The 20454-nt window shown below is 40.8% G+C and overlaps 1 pseudogene; it reads right to left on the bottom strand.

Moving 5' to 3' along the window:
- Positions 1-20454, bottom strand: part of LOC139737668 (uncharacterized) — a 49713-nt pseudogene that overhangs the window by 14880 nt on the left and 14379 nt on the right.

The raw sequence follows: 20454 nt of genomic DNA, 5'->3' as shown, positions 1-20454 counted from the left end.
GTCAGACCAAAGTAAAATATAGGTGATTTGTGTCATAATAAAGCCAGCAAAGATTGTTAAGTTGGTTTAGTAGTGGATGAATGTGTATCATAATTATGCACGATAAAGTTCTATCCTACAATGTACGTCACACTACAACTCCTCATTGAAGAAAAGAAAGGAAAGAGTGAGGAGATTTTTTTATTGTGAGTCAAGAGGTTAAGTGATTAAGGTACTTTCGAAGTCTCATGGGGATATCATTCAGATATGGCAGTTCTGAAATTACACACATCATGTTTCTACTCACATTCTTCTAGCCTGCCTGAGGTTGCCACTTTCAAAGCGAGACTCAAAGACGAGGCTAGGGCAGCACCCCTCTGGTACAGTGTGTGGAATGGTCCCTTTGGAGGTCCTTTCAGAGTCAAACACATTCTGTGCCCCTTCCCATGGCCTGTACCATTTTGTGCGCTGGGTGTGGATTGTCCTTCCATCATGAGAGACTATTAATGAAGAGAACATCAAGGAGCAGTGAGGCAGAGTTTGAGGTATGCGAAGATTAAGGTGGAGTGTTGTCATGTAGTTAACTTTTATGAAGTGCACAACGGACAGAGCTCCATATTCTTAAGCTGTTCTATAATGCTTTCAAAAAGAAAGGAAAAAAGTTGATAAAAGGGTTTAGCCTTTAATCTTCACCATCACTGTATTCAGAGAAGTGATATTGACAACTGTGTAAAATCACAAAATAGAAACATTATTCTGGAGTCTTGATACCAACATAGAGTGAGAATCAGACACAAGCAGAGAATCTGTTGAGTGATAACAAACATAGATTATTAAATGAAGTCTATGACTGTGGAGCAGCAAAGAGAGCAAATACGATTCACACAACCCTTGCCAAAAACCTACCATACTGCCAAAGTGGTTCAGGTTGCTTCGGTGTTTTGAACACATGCTTTGGTGTTGGCAGAATTTCGCCAAGGTAGTATATGGGCCAGTGAGGTCCATGAACCCAAAACCGATGGGTATCAAAGGAGGTGTAGGTCTGGTTGCCAAAGTGCTCCTCCCGAAAGTAAGGGCGTGATGGGGCAGCTGAGATGGGAGGTGGTGAAGTGAGTGGGGGGAGGAAGCGATAGAATGGGAACCGAGATGGCGTGACTGTGCCACTGCTACTACGGGAGTGGGGGGTTTCTGTCCGCGTCATGACAACGCTGTTCCGTCAAGTTTGCCTTGAATGCCTCCCATATTTCTCAGTCTGTTTATTTGGAATTGCTGATCGTATATCCCAGTGTGATAGTGTCTTCATAAGGCATTCACATCACATATCACTGCTGCTGTCAATATACAAATTTTGACCAACTGATGCATGCAAAACAATCCCTATTTGTTCCTCTGCATGAGATTGAACCAAGACTACATCACTGTTCACATTGTCTTCCAGGTGTCCACAGCTACTCCAGGGAGGACTAAGTAACAAAAGATTGTGTGTCCATCAAACTAACCCGTTCAGTAACACTTCAAGAGGCCAGAGCAAGACTCAATACAATCTGGTGAGTTGATTTCTTGTATAATCTGAGTAATCCGTAGTGAGGAGGCTCAGTATAACTGGAAGACAGAAGCATTAGTGTAATCTTGTTGACTCTTAGCCAGTATTGAATGAACAGACACTCAGCTTGTTTGTCATAAGCCTGCACACCATGACAACATGTACAATTAGATGAAGGGACAATTCCCAACCACATTTCTACACTTCCTTGTAATCAGAATACAACATCACTCAGAATCATTTCAAGTAGTACATAAAGGAGCAGCCTATTGTAGACATTGGGGGGAAAGAGCAGCAATACATCACATTTAATAGAGAAAGCTCTCTTAAAACATTCTGACCTACGCACTATGCTCCAAAGTTCAACAAGTCATGATTTTATAACAACTTATACATACCCTGAGAAGTAATGGGTTGACACAAATGATAAAAAGGAAAAAGAAAGAAAGGAAGAAAGAAAGAAAGAAAGAAAGAAAAGGCCCTACCAAGGAAACATACACACATACATATACTTGATAGCAGATATTACTAGTTAGTCTTCAGATTATGGAAGTATGATGTAAAGAAAAAAGTAAAGATCTAATTACTTTTGATTAGAAAATATGAACTCATAGCAATTTCATGAAGTCTTAAACTGCAGAGCACTGGGGGCATTTCATGAAGCATTTTGTCAGATATTTTCTTCTGATAAACTTATAAGCTACTGAAATCCTTGAATCTGATTGGCTGAGAGCAAACTTGTCTGACAAATTCATCAGACAAAACGCTTCATGAAATGTCCCCTTGATTATGATCATAGACACAGGATTGAATTTTAACCCTGTCTACAAAAAGGAAATAATTTCCAGCACATTTCTATCCATTACATCAAATAATACCATTATTATTGGTACTGGACTTATAACTAGTGGAGTTTATTGCCAGAAAATTACATTACATGTAGGTAACTGTTTTGTGAGCCACAGCCTTTTGTTAAGTACTGTCATTTCAGACAATTGTTGATTAGTTTAAGACTGTATCCTTTTCACCAAATAATATTACAGATAGGCATCCCAAACTGCAGTAATGGCCATAGATATAGGTAGAATGCTATTATTTCAAACCAACTTACAGTGACCTTTGACCTATCACCACTATCATGTTCATTTAAAAAATACTTCCTAAAGCCATCACAAGAAAACACAAAACAGGAGAAAGGGAGAGAGAGAAAAAAAAAATCAATCATGAGAAAAGAGAAGAGAGAAAACAAAGAGAGCATATATGATTACTGTAAGTAAGCCAACAAAGGGAAACACCATGCACCTATCTGTGGATAGAATCTGTAACTCTGGTCATGCAGTCATTAAGGCTTTGTTGACTAATGGTTGATTAAATTTCTAATTGCTGCTTCTGAAACATGAGGAGATGGAGCATCTGTGAAAACAGACTCATACTGTATGAACACAATAGAAGGGTCTATCTACTCTTTCTCTCTTACAGGAAATAATGGAGCAACAGAAATATGATGCTCAGGTTTAATGACCACTAAATGTAAGTATATCCTTGCATTGTGCCATTGTTAACCATGGATGAAATCTACACATGTACACAGACTGACCTCTTTCAGAAGACCTGTATGTAACCTGCAATATGATGCAAGTATTACCATTTCATTTGCAGATCATGTATACTGCTGTGTATCAGAATGTGACATGTTTAATTCTATACATACAAATCACATCCTTTCAAAAAACCTAAAAGCCAAAATGACAATTTGCACGAACTTTCACAATTAAAATTATTCCATCTACTTTAGTCTAAAATGTCTGTAGATCTATCAAGATATTCTACATGTAAAACTGTCTCTTTGCAGTAAGCTAATTTCTTTCTCTTTTTTTTTTTGGTCACGTTAATAGTACCTATTTAGAAGTTGTTGTTTTTTTTTAATCTATTTGAGATGAAAACCAAAGGCAAAATCTATGTCTTACAGTAGATCATCCAGTACTTAATGTACCTGTTCATAAAAGTATGTGTATGCCACTATGCTTTAATAGTAATAGTACATGTACATGAAGAGTAGGCAGTTTAACATGGATATTGCCTGTTCAACTTCCTACAAGTTAATTTCTTTCCACTATGAAAAAAAAAAATCATCTGCCACAAAAAGCACCCCATAAAGACAGTATTAATGCGAAGTACTTATTTAATGTTTAATCGTCTTTGCTTCAGGTATTGGTATGTCATATCATGAATAAATTTATGTTTAAATGTTCAACATGAGTATCAAAATGCAAATATGAACATACGCCTGTTCTTGATACATGTTTTACGCTTTGAACACTATAATTTTTGGCGGCTTGTCCAAGAGGTAAAACAGAATAGACTTTAATAGGATCAATGTCTTCACTAGATCAATGTTTTCTCCCCCCCCCCTTGTATTAAAGATTTACAACCAATATCTTTCTGCAGTTAGTTTGGAAGTCTCATTCCCTTGCATTCACTTTGGTTTATGATGATGTCAATAGCGTATTCTAGTTGGCAAACACATGTTTCTCATTTCACATTGGGGTATATGGATTCCAAGCTACCTGTAGATACAAGACTGACTTTGCAGGAAAATGACTTCATACTTCACTGATAAAATTGAAACATTAAGTAGAGCACACAGTCATGGTTATCTCTTGAACAGAATCAATTAAACAAATTGCAAAGGTCTACGGTTCCTGGCCATAATCTGGCTATGTACAATTGTAAATGACAACAGCGGTTGCTATTTTGAGAGGGAAATATGTTGAAAACAACACAACTTAAAAGTCACTACAATGTCAATATGCCCTGCTCTTATTAGCAGTTCAATAGGGAGCCATTTGACATAGGAAAATGAAATCAATATGGCCTATTGTAATGGCTGAATGGACAAATTTCAACCTGAGAGAGAATGCAGCCCAAGCAAGAACAGAGTTCATAAGAGGTTGAGGGGTCAAGAACTCCTGGATGCAAAGAATATGAAGATACTTAGAAAGAAAAAAAAAAGAAATAAATAGGCCCCACACAGAAACGATTGACAATGAGATGAAGAAAAAAACAAACAAATTTGAGAAGACACACTGCACAGCTGATTTCAGTACCCATGCATGAATGGAGCTTTGTTTCCATGCATAAATGGAGCTTTGTTTAATACCGATCATCTCATGATTTTAGACGTACCTTATCTTTTATTGGAAGGTATTATATTTACTTCCAATTGATGTGATAAATACTCATAAATGTGTGTCTGACAGGACTGCTATCTTTTATTCTTGTTAAGGGAAGTTAAAGATGCAACTAGTCATAGTAATGGACTAACAAGACAGTGGTTCTGGAAGGGCAAAGCCAGAACTTGCGATACAACTATTGGATAAACATAGTGTACATTTGTACCTCTTTGATTATGAATTGATATGAGATACAGGCAAAAGGCAACCTTTCCTGTCATGTCAGAAGTAAAAATAAAAAGTGGTGTATTTAAGTTCTGTGTGATTATATTATGCTTGATGAACCTCTACTACAAAAAAAAAGAAGAAGAAAAAAAAATGATATATACATGAGGGCCTTCAAGATGCCCTACATTCAAGGGCTAACAACATTGGCTGCATTCTTTTGGAAAGAGGGGGCTAAAACACTATCATAAAATTTGTAACTTCTAAGCACTGGTCACCTCCAACTGTGGTATGATTGAAACTTCACAGAATCAAACAAGATTTAGTTTATCCTAATGGGAAGCATGAATCATATTTCTTATTTTTGCCACTTTTTTTTTCAAAATTAGACACACTGCAGTTTCATGGAATGCAAAATGATGATTGAAACACCAGACTAAATGATAATGATGAGATCTTTGGAACTGCATATTCTGTAATTTACATAGACGCCAAACAATACACCAAATGATACAGAAAGAATGTCAAAATGTCCTCCATTACTGATTTGTATTATGTCCAGTGCAAGGTACATATATCATCAATGTGTCCAGTTACCTCTATGGTTAACTTCCCAATTATGGGAAAGTAACAGGTTGTTTGTGAGAAAGACAGAAAAAAAAAGCTGTAGGCTGTGAAGAAGAGAAGAGGGTGGAGAGAGAATGGTAAAATAGAAGCCTTACTGGGAAAGAGTTAGGATGTGGATTACTCTAACTCTGGAACAAAGAACTTATTGAATTGTTACAATACAAGCTGAAGGAAGCAGAGAAAGAGAAATTGATTTTGAGCAAGGAGGAGCTGATTTCGTACTGCAAATCAATTGTCAATGATGGTGACTTGCATTCCTTGGAGAAGCAGCACAATAACTTATCTATTGTGGCCAAACTACTGACTTGAGCTGTATGACAGTCCCAACTGCAACTTTTGTGGGATATAGTCATGATTGACAAATAAACAAAAAAAGCATTTAAGTAACCAGGTTGGCTCTACTAGCCTCAGCTGTTGCTTCTGCTGCCTGTTATTTTCTTTTTTTAACCCACCCCCCAAATACTGACAAAAAACTAAAACCACATACTCATTTTGTTTTACTTTTTATGTGATTGAAATCTGCAAAACAGTCTCTATCTGTTTTCCTCCTGCATAGTTACAGGTTCTGTGCACAATATCTTGTATGTATTATCGTTGCATTAGAGTTAACAATACAATTGAACCTGCTCATTCTTTTATTTTTTTATTTTCTTTATTTTTTGAGAGAGAGAGTAACAAATTATGGGGAAAATGAGCTACTTCTGATATAGCAACAAGGACACAACTATTGCAAGTTATACTACATGTAATTTATGAGAGCTTATCATCCAGATAGTAATAACCTGGTATGCTGCAAGAATTTTCGTCATTTCTATGGTTGCTAATATATTCACATTGCATTGCATTTCTCTGTGTTTATATTGAGTTATTGTCAGAAATATCCAACTCCAAGTGAAATCATTGCCTGTACACAAAATGCTTTCTTTTTGTAACATGGATTTCATGTACACTAACAAGGTTTGCTCCATTGCAAAGTTCAAATTGGCACCAAATAAACTTCGATAGATCCTTCTGTATACATGTACTAAACTGGTAGGCCATACATTACCTTGCATGTTTTGAAATCTACTGTTGGTAAACATTGTTGGTAAACACTATATATTCTAACAACATATGCCAATGATGTTTATCTCATTTCTTCTTCTATGGGAAAAGAATATTGAAGTCAGAATCATTTAGAAGTATGGAAGATACCATGCACTGCACTTCATATACCAGTATATAAAATGAAGTGGGGTTTACTGATGCAAAACCTTATGACCATATCTATGATCATTTTCCTCTACATAGCCAGTTACTGAACAAATGCAGTTCCTAAATGATTCCAACTTATAGTTATAATATGCAATTTATATAAAAAAAAAACGGAAAAGAAAGAAACATTGAAAATATGCACTATAAATGTGGCATACTAATTTATTGACCTCTACACATAATTTACCCACTGAATTTCAGCATGCAGAGTAGCTGTGGTTTCTTCAGCCCAATCTTCATTGAATTTCAATATAATCTATAATTAGTCTAGCTATTTCAACATGTGAAGCTCACCACTCAAGCTGTACTGTTTTGAGACAAATACTTTGGTACAATTCATGGCATTGATTCCTGAAAGTAGAAAATATGGCAAGCCCTCCTAATAGACAAAATTTAATCCCAAGGTACGCTTGATTACATCAAGAATGTGACAGTCAAGAGTCCTCTGCAATGCCTTGTCAATGAGCTTTATATACAAAAACTCTTTACTACAACTGTAGCAGTTTTACACTTGTCAAATGATGACCCTTGGTGACTTACAGATGATTACATGGAAAGTGCAGTTTGATTTTTTCCCCCTGAAACTAGGAAAATGTATTGTGCATGCTGCTTAAATTCCACTAGCAGACCTATCACACTATATTGACAGTTTACTAGTATTGAATTGAATTGAATTGAATTGAATTTATTTATTCAGCATAAAAACAACAGAGAAAGACAATGATGAGCAATCATGACAGACACAGAGAAAAAAACATAACTTTGGAATACATAAAGCTGAAGGGAAGCAGCCAACGAGGAATTAAGTTTCCTTAAAATCTGGCCGACCCAGAAAATCCATTAAAAAAAAAATGCATTGGTGGTAAATTTTTCATATTTATAAAAAAAAAAAAAATGAGATGAACAGATATACCGTTGCAGGACAAAACATAAAGCAATACAGCATGATATACAATACACTACATTTACATTACAAAGACAATACGAATAAAGTGAGTTACGATCATTAGATAGAATACATGAATTGCCAGCCAAGCATGTCAAAAACTTAGGAATTATAATTTTGTATAAAATTCTCCTTAAGTTTACGTTTGAATACATTAAAAGAGGTAACTTTACGAATATCATCTGGTATTGAGTTCCATATAAGCGGACCTTGATAAAACACAGTTCTAAGATACGCAGTATAGGAGTATGCAACTAGAATTGCTACTTGAGATACTGTAAAAGTGGATATTTTCACGCGACTAATTTTTCGCACTTGGCGGGGTAAGAAGAGTTTCGGGTGTTTTTGAATCGGCGGAATCAAGACATCACGCACAGGAACATATAGCAAGCAAAGATATTCGCGTGCTCTTATTTTCACGCTAGTTTCTGGTTGCGCGAAATGCGCGAAAATTTCAACACCGTGAAAATTTCCACTTTTACAGTAGATATTTTAGAGAAGGAGGAATGCAAATTTAGCAAAATATGCCCAACAAAACTACCGACAACAATCACAAAATGTTCACACTAAACCTTGGCCAAAACACTAGGATTTCCTGGAGAACATCTCAACAGCCAAGCACAAACACAATGTATTATCACAAAATGCAGAACAAGAAGAGAACTGATCCTTGAAGTACATGCAGACCATGAACGAGTGGCATGCCAAATGAAAACAAAGCATCAGTAAATCCTGTGTAAGTATTCCAACACATCAGAAGAAAATCTCCAAGAATAATGTAGTACAGGAGTCCCACACTGCTCTCTTGACTTTGGTTCTGCGATCCACAGTATATGGGTACATCACAGCACCCAGAACTTCAGTGTTACTCTGATGCGGCAGAGCGTAAAAGTGACAGCAGCGGGAGTGTATCAGTCCATGTGGGGTCTTGGTGGCATTAGATACGGGACCAGGGCCCCATTCAAAAGGAGGCTATTATTTGGGTGCAAAGTACTCCCCTCTTTTTAGATTCCCTGGGAGTAAATAGAGTGTTTGTTTCCTTCTGCGTAATGACCCAAGTTTTAAATTTCGGAAAGAGGAGGAACAATATAAGGATTCTGTAGAATGAAGGACATGGTGTTGTGTTTTTAATCTCATTAAAAAAGGTACATGTGTGGATATATCATCTACCAGACAGTTGCCTACTATGGTTTCTAAACTTAAGTTCATAGAGCCTATTAAAGGCACATGTTCAACAATTCTATTCTCTCTGCTATGCATACTTTACAATTATGATGAAATGAGTATATGTGTATTAGTCTCTTCTCCAAGGAGACTCAGATAAAAGGAATGTACTGGTTCTAACAGTACAATGTATGTTTCCCAGAAACCATTTCAATACATACTTGATAATATATTCATTAAACTCTGGGAAAATAACCTTTAGCAGAGGCAAATCACAGGTTCCCGTAGCATACCCTTTTAAAAGGGAACAATTCGTCGACTGAGAATGATAACGGCGTTAAGTTGCCACTAAAGCCAGTGTTTCAAGCACCTTAACGCTCTTACCATTCTCAGCCGACGAATTGTATTAAAACTGTAAACTTAGAGACAGAGTAACTATCTTAAAGATGATTTAAAACCTCTTTCCTGTTTTATATTAAATAATAGTGATTTATATTTTACATAACATAATTTTCTCGAATGAATCTTATAAATGTAAGGGGGGTGTTAGTGTATGTGGGTGTGTAGAATAAAGTCACTTGTCAGGATGGCTTATTCTCACCCCGAATACATAATTTCATCCAAATGGATATATCACACAGAAACATTAACAAACCAAATATGTGGGCGTCAAAGCAGTGACAAAGACAATGTGGTACACATTGGATTACATTAATCACCTTGTTGGTGTTGAGATTTATTCAAAGTCATGCATCGGAGCAATCAGTTTGATCTCTTTTAACCATGAAAAATAAAAAGAGTTATTATACATATACAAATGACAGAGATAAGAATGTACTCACATATAAGTCCACTCTGATATTCAATGAAAGGGATTGGGTCATGCACTAGACCATTCAATTTTCGCGCAAAATGCTCACAAATACAGTCCTCGCGGTCGACTTAACATGCTAACTGATGGCGAATCTCGTCGGAGCGCTCAGTTCATGAAGTGAAGAGGAGCCGCGAATGATGACTTGAAGACATCTCTGCGTTGAGTTGACTCACACATACAGTTGGGGGGGGGTCCATGTCCAAATGAAAGTTACTTCGGGATTGCTGCACATTCTGAAAGCTGCATGTCTGGTCCTCAAAACACTAAGTAGTCATTTGACTCTTCCTTAGGTCGACCAACATGATAACAGACCGTTTCGAATGTCCAGTAAAGCGTCCATAAAATATCATTCGAAACATCTATACAGTTGGGGGGGGGGTCCTCGTCCAAATGAAAGTTACTTTGGGATTGCTGCACATTCTAAAAGCTGCATGTCTGGTCCTCAAAACACTAAGTGGTCATTTGACTCCTCCTTAGATCGACCAACGTGATAACAGACCGTTTCGAATGTCCAGTAAAGCGTCCATAAAATATCATTCAAAACATCTTATCAACTTTGAACTGTCGTACACTGGACATGACTTGGTTATGTCAGGACGGAACTTCGTGTATAAATGCAAAAGGTTGAGTTTCTCCACTAAAACATTTAAGTATAACAGCTTGGTCTCGGAGAAACTGGAACACGTCCTTCCACTTCACAGGGCTTGGGGAGAGAGACTCCGAACAGAAGTATCAACTCCAATATATACTATGTACACTCTCCTGCTCCTACTATCCCATAATACTCATCTCTTGTATCATACCCAAGCTTTCCTGACTAACCCTTCTCAAAGAAACTTTATACAAAAACTTTATACAAAAATTGACCATGAATGGTAAGGGGGAGAGAGAGAGAGAGAGAGAGACAAAGAGGCAGAGGGAGAGATAGGGAGAGAGAGAGGTGGATTGAGAAAGAGACTTTAATACAAAGCATTTTACTTGTATGCTGTACTCTGGTTCTTTGTACGGCATCACACGGTGGCAAACTTCAAAGTAACATAGAACAATACCAGCCACTTTTATGTGGTTTTCTATCTCTAAGTCACTGTCCAGTCATTGCCACTGTCCAGTCATTGGCACTAAATCCACTATTCAAGTAGGGTGGCAGTACCTCTTTTGTTTCATAAACTCATTCAACCTCCAGGTTGCGTGGTGGCACTATATAATACACTGTGTAGCAAGCAGCTATTGTCTCTTGGTAATGAATAGAATCCAGCTTTCTGGTTCTACAAACTCTATGTACACTAAAATGGGCAAGTTGCTCCATAAACTTATACTACATGTCTTGGTATGAAAGCTACTATATTCCAGCTTTCTGCCAGTACTTTATATCTATACAGTAAAGTGGGCATGTTACTCCACCACTTTACATACCTCCCTGCTTTAAAGGAATCATGACTTCCACGTCATGATGATAATGCATACAATGCATCTTCTTTACATTGGTATTTACATAAATATACAAAAGATACAAAATATATTATTTACAAAATTCATGTCAATACAGTGAGAAAGAGGAGGGTTACCAAAAACCTATCCCCATCACAGTTAGATGGGTCAATTTGAAAAGACATCATGCATACATGTAATGAGGTACAATGTACATATGAAGTAAATCCAAAGTAACTCTCTCCTACTATTGCATATAACTCAACAAATTAAGTTACCAATGATAAATCAGTGTTGTTGCATCTTTCACATTGAATGTGTAATGCGTGTAGCATGTAAACCACACTATCGTTTTCATCATTTATGTTAATCATGATAATCAGTATACAACCAAATCTACTGCCATCTACTTCCAACAGTATATTCTCATCAATAACACTATGTTAGTATTTCATGCCATCCTTAAAGATGACAGTAAGGAACTCTATTCTTGTGAGTTCTAAAACTTCAAACGCACACATGGCATAACAATGCAAGCACAATAATATACATGGTATTACAACCTCAACTTTAACTTGGCTAGGCTTTTAGACCAAGCTTCAGTTGTGTCACTCTCAAAACATCCTTCTTTCTGCGCTCTTGCGACACCAGAGGCAAGCCACTCCACACCTAAAACGATGGGCCTTTCCTCTGTCTCTACAATGTAGTCAGAAGCTGTATATCGCATGGGTGGTACCCCTAAAGTAGACCTGCCTGATCTCCGTACTTCTGGCTGTGGGCTTTGCTCTAATGGGGGCAAGAGTTGGGGATATGGTAACTCTATAGACCTATCGGGGGACTGTGGCATTGGGGGAGAGGGTGGATGCGAGGCAGCGGCTGCATTTTGGGGTAGACCACTAGATGATGGAGGCTGCCAGACCGCCAGAAGAGGGGGATTGGGTGGTGTGTTATCCGGTGAAACAGGGCGATGAGGGGGATGTGGGGGACGTGGTGTGTCTTTCCGATTTGGAGCCATTTCACTTGTTTCATCCTGCTCCTCCGTCAGAAATTGGCATGGTTTTATCTCGTTTCGATGTACCGTCCGCTCAGGACCTGAACCAGTTTCTGGCACTATTTTGTACACAGGCTGATCTGGATTTGGCCTCCCTACGATGATAAATGGGCTCTGTCTCCACTTGTCGTTGATCTTTTTCGGCCGTTTGGGATCATGGTTTTTGAGGAGAACTCGCTCTCCCACGAGCAATGGGCAATCCCTCACCTTCTTGTTGTACTGCTGTTGTCTGACTTCTGCCGTCTTCGACAGATGCTCTCTTGCGAGTTTGTGGGCAGCTAGTAGCTCCTCGTGGTGAGTGTCTACCCAGTCTGACACATCCTTGCCTCGGTTGCTATTTCTATCGATACCTAGGGAGACATCTAGTGGGAGGCGAGCATGCCTTCCGAAGAGGAGGTAGAAAGGTGTGAAACCAGTGGATGAGTGAGTGGTGTTATTGTACGAATACACTAGTGAGTGGAGATATTGTGGCCATCTTCTACGCTTCTCACTCTCCAGAGTCTGGATCAGGGAGATGAGTGTTCGGTTGAACCTCTCGCATTGCCCATTTCCGGCGGGATGGTATGGAGTGGTTCTTCTCTTTTCTGCTCCATACAGCTCACACAGCTCCTTGATCAGCTTGGATTCGAAGTTTGCTCCCTGGTCGGTGAGTATGCTTTGCGGGAAGCCATAGCAAAAGACAAAATTCCTCCACAGAGCACGAGCAGTCGTTGTTGCTGTTTGATCTCGAGTGGGAACAGCTACGCAGAATTTAGTGAAATGGTCTGTTATTACCAAAACATTCTCATATCCATCAACTGAACGTTCTAGTGTGAGGAAGTCGAGGGCAACGAGTTCCAGAGGTGCTGAAACTTTGATTGGGACGAGAGGAGCCATCATACTCGGCTGGGGACGACGGAGGGTGCATTCTCGGCATCGCAAACACCACTGACTGATGGTTTCTCTCATTTGCGGCCAAAAGAACCGCTCTTCTGCCAGTTTTACCGTTCTTTCCACCCCAAAATGACCCATCTCATTATGTAATGCATGTAGGGCCATATCATGCAGCTCGTTCGGTAGGAGGATTTGCAGCTCTTCTTTCCCTAGTTGGTGGTTATACCGTCGTCGATAGAGGACACCAGCTTCTAATGAGAGCCTGTCCCACTGGTCAAGGAGTTTGCGAGTGGTGTTGCTGTACTCCCTCCTTTGTGCTGGTGTGGGCTTCATTCCTCGTCGGAAGTGTTCCAACACTCGAGAAATATCTGGGTCCTCTGCCTGATGCTTCATCATCTCCTCCACAGACAAACCTGGTAAAACAAATGTTCCCTCCTCTCCAGTGTCGACCACAGTCTGAAACACTTCAACGTCATCCATGACATCCTCTTCGTGCACTGTGTTCTCTTGAGGGTGAAGTCGCGATAGAACATCTGCATTCGCATTGACTCTGCCTGGTCTGTAGTGGATCTTGAAGTCGAAGTTTGACAGTTTTGCTAACCATCGCTGCTCGGTAGCTCCCAGTCCTGCTGTGTCCAGATGTACTAGGGGATTGTGGTCTGTGTAGATGTCGACGTAGGAGCCGAGGAGATAGTCCTTAAACTTGTCTGTGACTGCCCACTTCAGTGCCAGCAATTCAAGTTTGAAGGCACTGTAGTTGGCATCGTTGCGCTCAGCTTTCCGTAAGCCCCGGCTTGCATAGGCGACTACCTTTTCCTCTCCATCTATCTCCTGGGAAAGTACAGCTCCCAGACCGAGATTGCTTGCATCGGTGTACAGCTTGAATGGCCGGCGAAAGTCTGGATAGGCAAGTACTGGGGAGGACATGAGACATTGTCGAAGTGTGTCAAATGCTGCCTGGCACTCATCTGTCCATATGAATTGCTGGGGTGCCGCCTGTTTCTTTTTCTTTCCCTTCTTAGGCTGGCCAGTCAGGGCAAAGAGTGGCTTTGCGATCCTCGCGAAGTCTTTCACGAATCGTCTGTAGTAGCCAGCAAAGCCGAGAAACATGCGGACTTCCTTGGCGTTCTGAGGTTGGGGCCAGTCCTCTAGCGTTTTGCACTTGTCGGGGTCTGTGGAGATGCCGTCAGCAGAGATGACGTGCCCGAGGTATCTCACCTCTTTCTGGAACAGATGACACTTGGACGGTTTCACCTTTAGTCCAGCCTCCCACAGTCTAGTCAGAACTCTGTCCAGGTTGGCCAGGTGGGTGTCGAAGTCACGTGAGAAAATTATGACGTCATCCAGATATATGAGGAGAGTATCATAATTTTGGTCTCCCAGGCAGCGTTGCATCAAACGTTGGAATGTGGCTGGGGCATTGGAGAGGCCAAATGGCATACGGTTGAACTCAAATAACCCCATGGGCGTGGTGAAAGCTGTCTTCTCTTTGTCCTCCTCCTTCATCTCCACCTGCCAGTACCCACTGGCGAGATCCAGCGTGGAAAAATACTGGGCACCACCGAGAGCATCCAAAGATTCATCGATGCGGGGCAAGGGGAACGCATCCTTTCTTGTCTTCGCATTCAATTTGCGATAATCCACACACAGACGTAGACTACCGTCCCGCTTTTTCACTAGGACGATGGGTGATGCCCAGGGACTCGAGCTCTCTCGGATGATCTCATTCTCCAGAAGGTTGTTGAGATGGTCCTTCACCTCCTTGAAGAGCTGGGGAGGAATACGCCGGAACGGTTCTTTATGTGGTGGGGCATCGCCTGTTGGTACTGAGTGGGTGCTGAGATTGGTTCGCCCGTAATCACTCTCTCCATGGGAGAACACTCGATGGTGTTTAGCCAACAGATGTCCTGTCTGCTCCAGTTGCGTATCCGTCAGGCCATCTGTACATACATCAATGCTGGATACCACATCATCGGGGAAGGGCGGCTGTGAGACTGACACCTGAAGTGTTTCTCCATCAATCTGTTCAAGCTGCACCTGGTGGCTCCCCATCACTGCGTCAGGTCCGATAGTGTGTAGCACTGCAAGTTGAGTGCTGCGGTCTATGAAAATATCACTGCGGCTATGGTTAATAACTCGAACCGGCACAACTCCCTTTCTTGCTGTCACCACCGCACGACCTGTAAGTATATCGTTCGGTAAGTTGCCTGAGTGGCATGCCTCCACTAATCCGACAAGCTCATCCTTCTGTTGAACTGCCCGACATACCCCCATCACAATCTGTTCACATCCAGCCTTCAGTCGCACACGCTTCGATGCAGGATGTACCATATACCCGCCGCTGGGGCTGTCCAACTCTTCTTTTACCGATAGCACCTGTTTCCACGCTGCATTGCTGGCCGTTGAACTGGAATGGAGATGCTTCCTGCCATCTGAACTGAAAAGTTGCGTGCTACACAAACGAATCACATTCATCCCTAACAAACATGGAGATGACGATGAAGGAGCTTTTTCAACCACTAACATGCTCACCTTTCCCAAGTCTTGGCCAAGAACTTCCATTTGCAGTTCAACACACCCAGTATACGGCACTTCTAAACCGTTTGCACCCCTCAGGCGTAACCATGGCAACGGCTCCGGTTTGTTTTGGTGAATTTGCAGCGACTCCAAACAGCTCTTAGAGATGGTAGATACCTGACTACCAGTGTCAAGAATGCAGGAAATATTGACACCTTCAATCTTGGCAGTGGCTAAAAGGTGCTCTCCAACGATGTGATTGGTTGTTTCTGTTGATGTGGGGCCTTGGTGTTGGGTCTCCGCCGCTTGGCCCTTGGCGCCAGAGAGTTCTAGTTTCCCTGGTGGAAAAACTGGTTAACGCTGTTTGATGCAAGTGGTGGTGTTTGTGTGTCGGTGTTGGGATGCTGAGGTGGCGGGCCGGGTCTTGGTGGGCATTCTCGAGCCATGTGACCAAACTGGCCACAACGAAAGCATCTGGGACGGCCGTTCTCGTCCCAGTTGGGGTTTGCGGTTCCTCTTCCTCTCCCTCTTCCTCTGGTCCCTTGGTAGTTGGTATGTTCACGGCCAATCTGCTGGCGGAGTTGGGTAACAACCAGGCGAAGAGTTTTCATTTCTTCTGCGAGTTGCAACACCAACGCATCGCTGCTCCTTGCTCCTTCTGTGGCACCGCCATGCACAGCGTAGACGGATGCATGTGTACTGGTCTCTCCTCCGCCACTTCCTTCCTCCTCCTCCTCCTCGATACGTCTGGCCTCCTCCTTCAACTCGGCAAAGCTGGCTGCTCCGTCCCGGCGATAGTGTCGCGTTACTGCCACTTTCGCCGCTCCCTGCCTCAAGCCCTCGAGAAAGCAACCACACAGAATATCGTCCATCTTTGGGAGGTAGGCTGGGTATTTGCGCTTGATTCTTTGGGCCATCTCTTGAAGCGCCAGTGCGAACGTACGTGTGTTCTCTCCCCTCCTCTGAACCCTGGAGTGGAGCCTGTTAAGTAACGATGCAGCGGTTTCCCTGTCTCCATAAATTTCCCGTAAAGCTGTAAATACTTTTTCGGCATCGTCCCGCACAGACTCCTCTAGGACTAGCACCTCCCGCCGAGCCTCTCCAGCCAAGTGATGAATGACTATCTGTGCTCTCTGATCAGCTGGAGTGTTCCACACCCTAAATGCAGCCTTTACCCGCGCAATCCACTCTTCTACCCCCAAAGAGGAATCTACATCACTTCCCGAAAAGGCTGGGATGGTTATATGCATAGGAATATACGGGAGGGTCAATACAGGTGTAGCCCCTTGACTAGATGAAGGTGTGGAGTGTGATGCCCCTTCAGACACCGGAGTTGCCTCATTCCTATTCATTGTTCTGCAGTGTATGTATACTACCACTAAAAAAATCCTAAAAACACTTTGAAATTAAATTGTCATCAAAAGATCTAAATTTGAGAAGAACCAATAACATGCATCTAATCTATTGCTCAAACTATCAATCGAACTCAAGCATGTAAAATCAATACATCAAGCAGGTAAACCCTCATTCAACCTTGTCGCCTGTCGGCAGCGGGCTTACTATTGCTTCGAACAGAAAACAATCTTTCTATGTTTGAATTTGGTAATTCAATGTACGCTTGACATATTAACTCTAAAACAACCTTGCGAGATGTAGTGCTTCACAATAAGTGTGGCAGACTAAATGTACAAAAATAAAATGACTTAATTGCAGACTCATGTAATAGATCTCAACACCTACTTTGACAATCCCACTCCTGACACCAATTTATGTAAGGGGGGTGTTAGTGTATGTGGGTGTGTAGAATAAAGTCACTTGTCAGGATGGCTTATTCTCACCCCGAATACATAATTTCATCCAAATGGATATATCACACAGAAACATTAACAAACCAAATATGTGGGCGTCAAAGCAGTGACAAAGACAATGTGGTACACATTGGATTACATTAATCACCTTGTTGGTGTTGAGATTTATTCAAAGTCATGCATCGGAGCAATCAGTTTGATCTCTTTTAACCATGAAAAATAAAAAGAGTTATTATACATATACAAATGACAGAGATAAGAATGTACTCACATATAAGTCCACTCTGATATTCAATGAAAGGGATTGGGTCATGCACTAGACCATTCAATTTTCGCGCAAAATGCTCACAAATACAGTCCTCGCGGTCGACTTAACATGCTAACTGATGGCGAATCTCGTCGGAGCGCTCAGTTCATGAAGTGAAGAGGAGCCGCGAATGATGACTTGAAGACATCTCTGCGTTGAGTTGACTCACACATACAGTTGGGGGGGGGGGGTCCATGTCCAAATGAAAGTTACTTCGGGATTGCTGCACATTCTGAAAGCTGCATGTCTGGTCCTCAAAACACTAAGTAGTCATTTGACTCTTCCTTAGGTCGACCAACATGATAACAGACCGTTTCGAATGTCCAGTAAAGCGTCCATAAAATATCATTCGAAACATCTATACAGTTGGGGGGGGGGTCCTCGTCCAAATGAAAGTTACTTTGGGATTGCTGCACATTCTAAAAGCTGCATGTCTGGTCCTCAAAACACTAAGTGGTCATTTGACTCCTCCTTAGATCGACCAACATGATAACAGACCGTTTCGAATGTCCAGTAAAGCGTCCATAAAATATCATTCAAAACATCTTATCAACTTTGAACTGTCGTACACTGGACATGACTTGGTTATGTCAGGACGGAACTTCGTGTATAAATGCAAAAGGTTGAGTTTCTCCACTAAAACATTTAAGTATAACAGCTTGGTCTCGGAGAAACTGGAACACGTCCTTCCACTTCACAGGGCTTGGGGAGAGAGACTCCGAACAGAAGTATCAACTCCAATATATACTATGTACACTCTCCTGCTCCTACTATCCCATAATACTCATCTCTTGTATCATACCCAAGCTTTCCTGACTAACCCTTCTCAAAGAAACTTTATACAAAAACTTTATACAAAAATTGACCATGAATGGTAAGGGGGAGAGAGAGAGAGAGAGAGAGACAAAGAGGCAGAGGGAGAGATAGGGAGAGAGAGAGGTGGATTGAGAAAGAGACTTTAATACAAAGCATTTTACTTGTATGCTGTACTCTGGTTCTTTGTACGGCATCACACGGTGGCAAACTTCAAAGTAACATAGAACAATACCAGCCACTTTTATGTGGTTTTCTATCTCTAAGTCACTGTCCAGTCATTGCCACTGTCCAGTCATTGGCACTAAATCCACTATTCAAGTAGGGTGGCAGTACCTCTTTTGTTTCATAAACTCATTCAACCTCCAGGTTGCGTGGTGGCACTATATAATACACTGTGTAGCAAGCAGCTATTGTCTCTTGGTAATGAATAGAATCCAGCTTTCTGGTTCTACAAACTCTATGTACACTAAAATGGGCAAGTTGCTCCATAAACTTATACTACATGTCTTGGTATGAAAGCTACTATATTCCAGCTTTCTGCCAGTACTTTATATCTATACAGTAAAGTGGGCATGTTACTCCACCACTTTACATAAATAAAAGCTACAAATGCATACAAAATAAGAGATGTGAAGACAAATAATCAGAATACTGAAAGATTTTTTTGTTCTTTTTGTCCCACAGCATCCCAAGACTTCAACAGTGGAATCAAAGAAAAGAAATTTTTTTCAGGAAAACAAAAAGAGAGTACCAGATGACAACCAAATGGCTTGTGACAAAAACAAAAGAGAGCTAGACTACCCAAGGTAAGAGGCGGAATCTCTGTCCTGGTCTGATGTCAAAGCAATGTAAATGACAGCAAGTAAAGACAAATCCAATGCCAGGAATTCCTACCATCAGCATGGATTGAATGAATCTACTGATCCACACATGGCTGCCTTTTTAATACACAGGTGCACCTTATCTGGAGGGTTACACGCAAACAATAGTTACCATGCCAGTCAGTAACACATCTCAATACAGTTTCCATGCTTGACAGACTTCCAAAAGAAAAGCTTCAAAAGCACAGAAAACGATGACACCCGAGGTCATGGCGTGAAAGTCAGGTGCAGAAAATGGCAGAACTAAAAATACATCAGTTCCGCCGCGCTGCATTCATCTGCTTTAAGTGTATCCCACAAAAACACATGATACGTTTTAAAGAAATGGTATAGTCATGGTGCTAGGGCCTCAATGTAAATAAAGACAAAATAGATTGCATATAGTCATGACTCATGTTATTACTGTATTCTTGATTCATTTGGATACCATATTCTATACCATAGATGACCTAGAAATATAAATCATTTTTATTCATAGGGTGACTGACAATTTTGAATTTCTAATTTGTATTCCATCAATCACAAGCCATTTAATGAAGTGTATGCATAAGTGACAGATTTGAATGCAAGAAGCTGTAGTCTCCACTGTCAGTAGTCTTGTTCATGCTTTTAAAATGCTGAAGGTATATCGTTTGGTGAGTTACATTGTAACATCACACACCCTGTGACTAAAGGAATGTGGGGGATAAACGGGTATCAATGGATATATACACAACAAACAACACACAAGGTACACATACACATACATACATGTGGGTATATATGCATTTGTGATGCATACACATACACATACACACACACATACACACACACACACACACACACACACATAAGTATACACATACACATACACAGGTATATTGAATAAATGCAATATATTGTATCCACATCAGTGCATTTGCAGCTTCTGGCATCTTTCCTTCTCTTTAATAGTAGATAACATGGTATTGACACCCTTGTGCTATCATTGACTGCAAAAGTATGAATA

The sequence above is a fragment of the Diadema antillarum genome, unplaced genomic scaffold (genome assembly GCF_040938485.1).
Source record: "Diadema antillarum isolate AM-2024a unplaced genomic scaffold, OU_Dant_1.0 seq00000698_RagTag, whole genome shotgun sequence".
Classification (NCBI taxonomy): domain Eukaryota; kingdom Metazoa; phylum Echinodermata; class Echinoidea; order Diadematoida; family Diadematidae; genus Diadema; species Diadema antillarum.
This window is presented reverse-complemented; position numbering and strand designations above follow the sequence as displayed.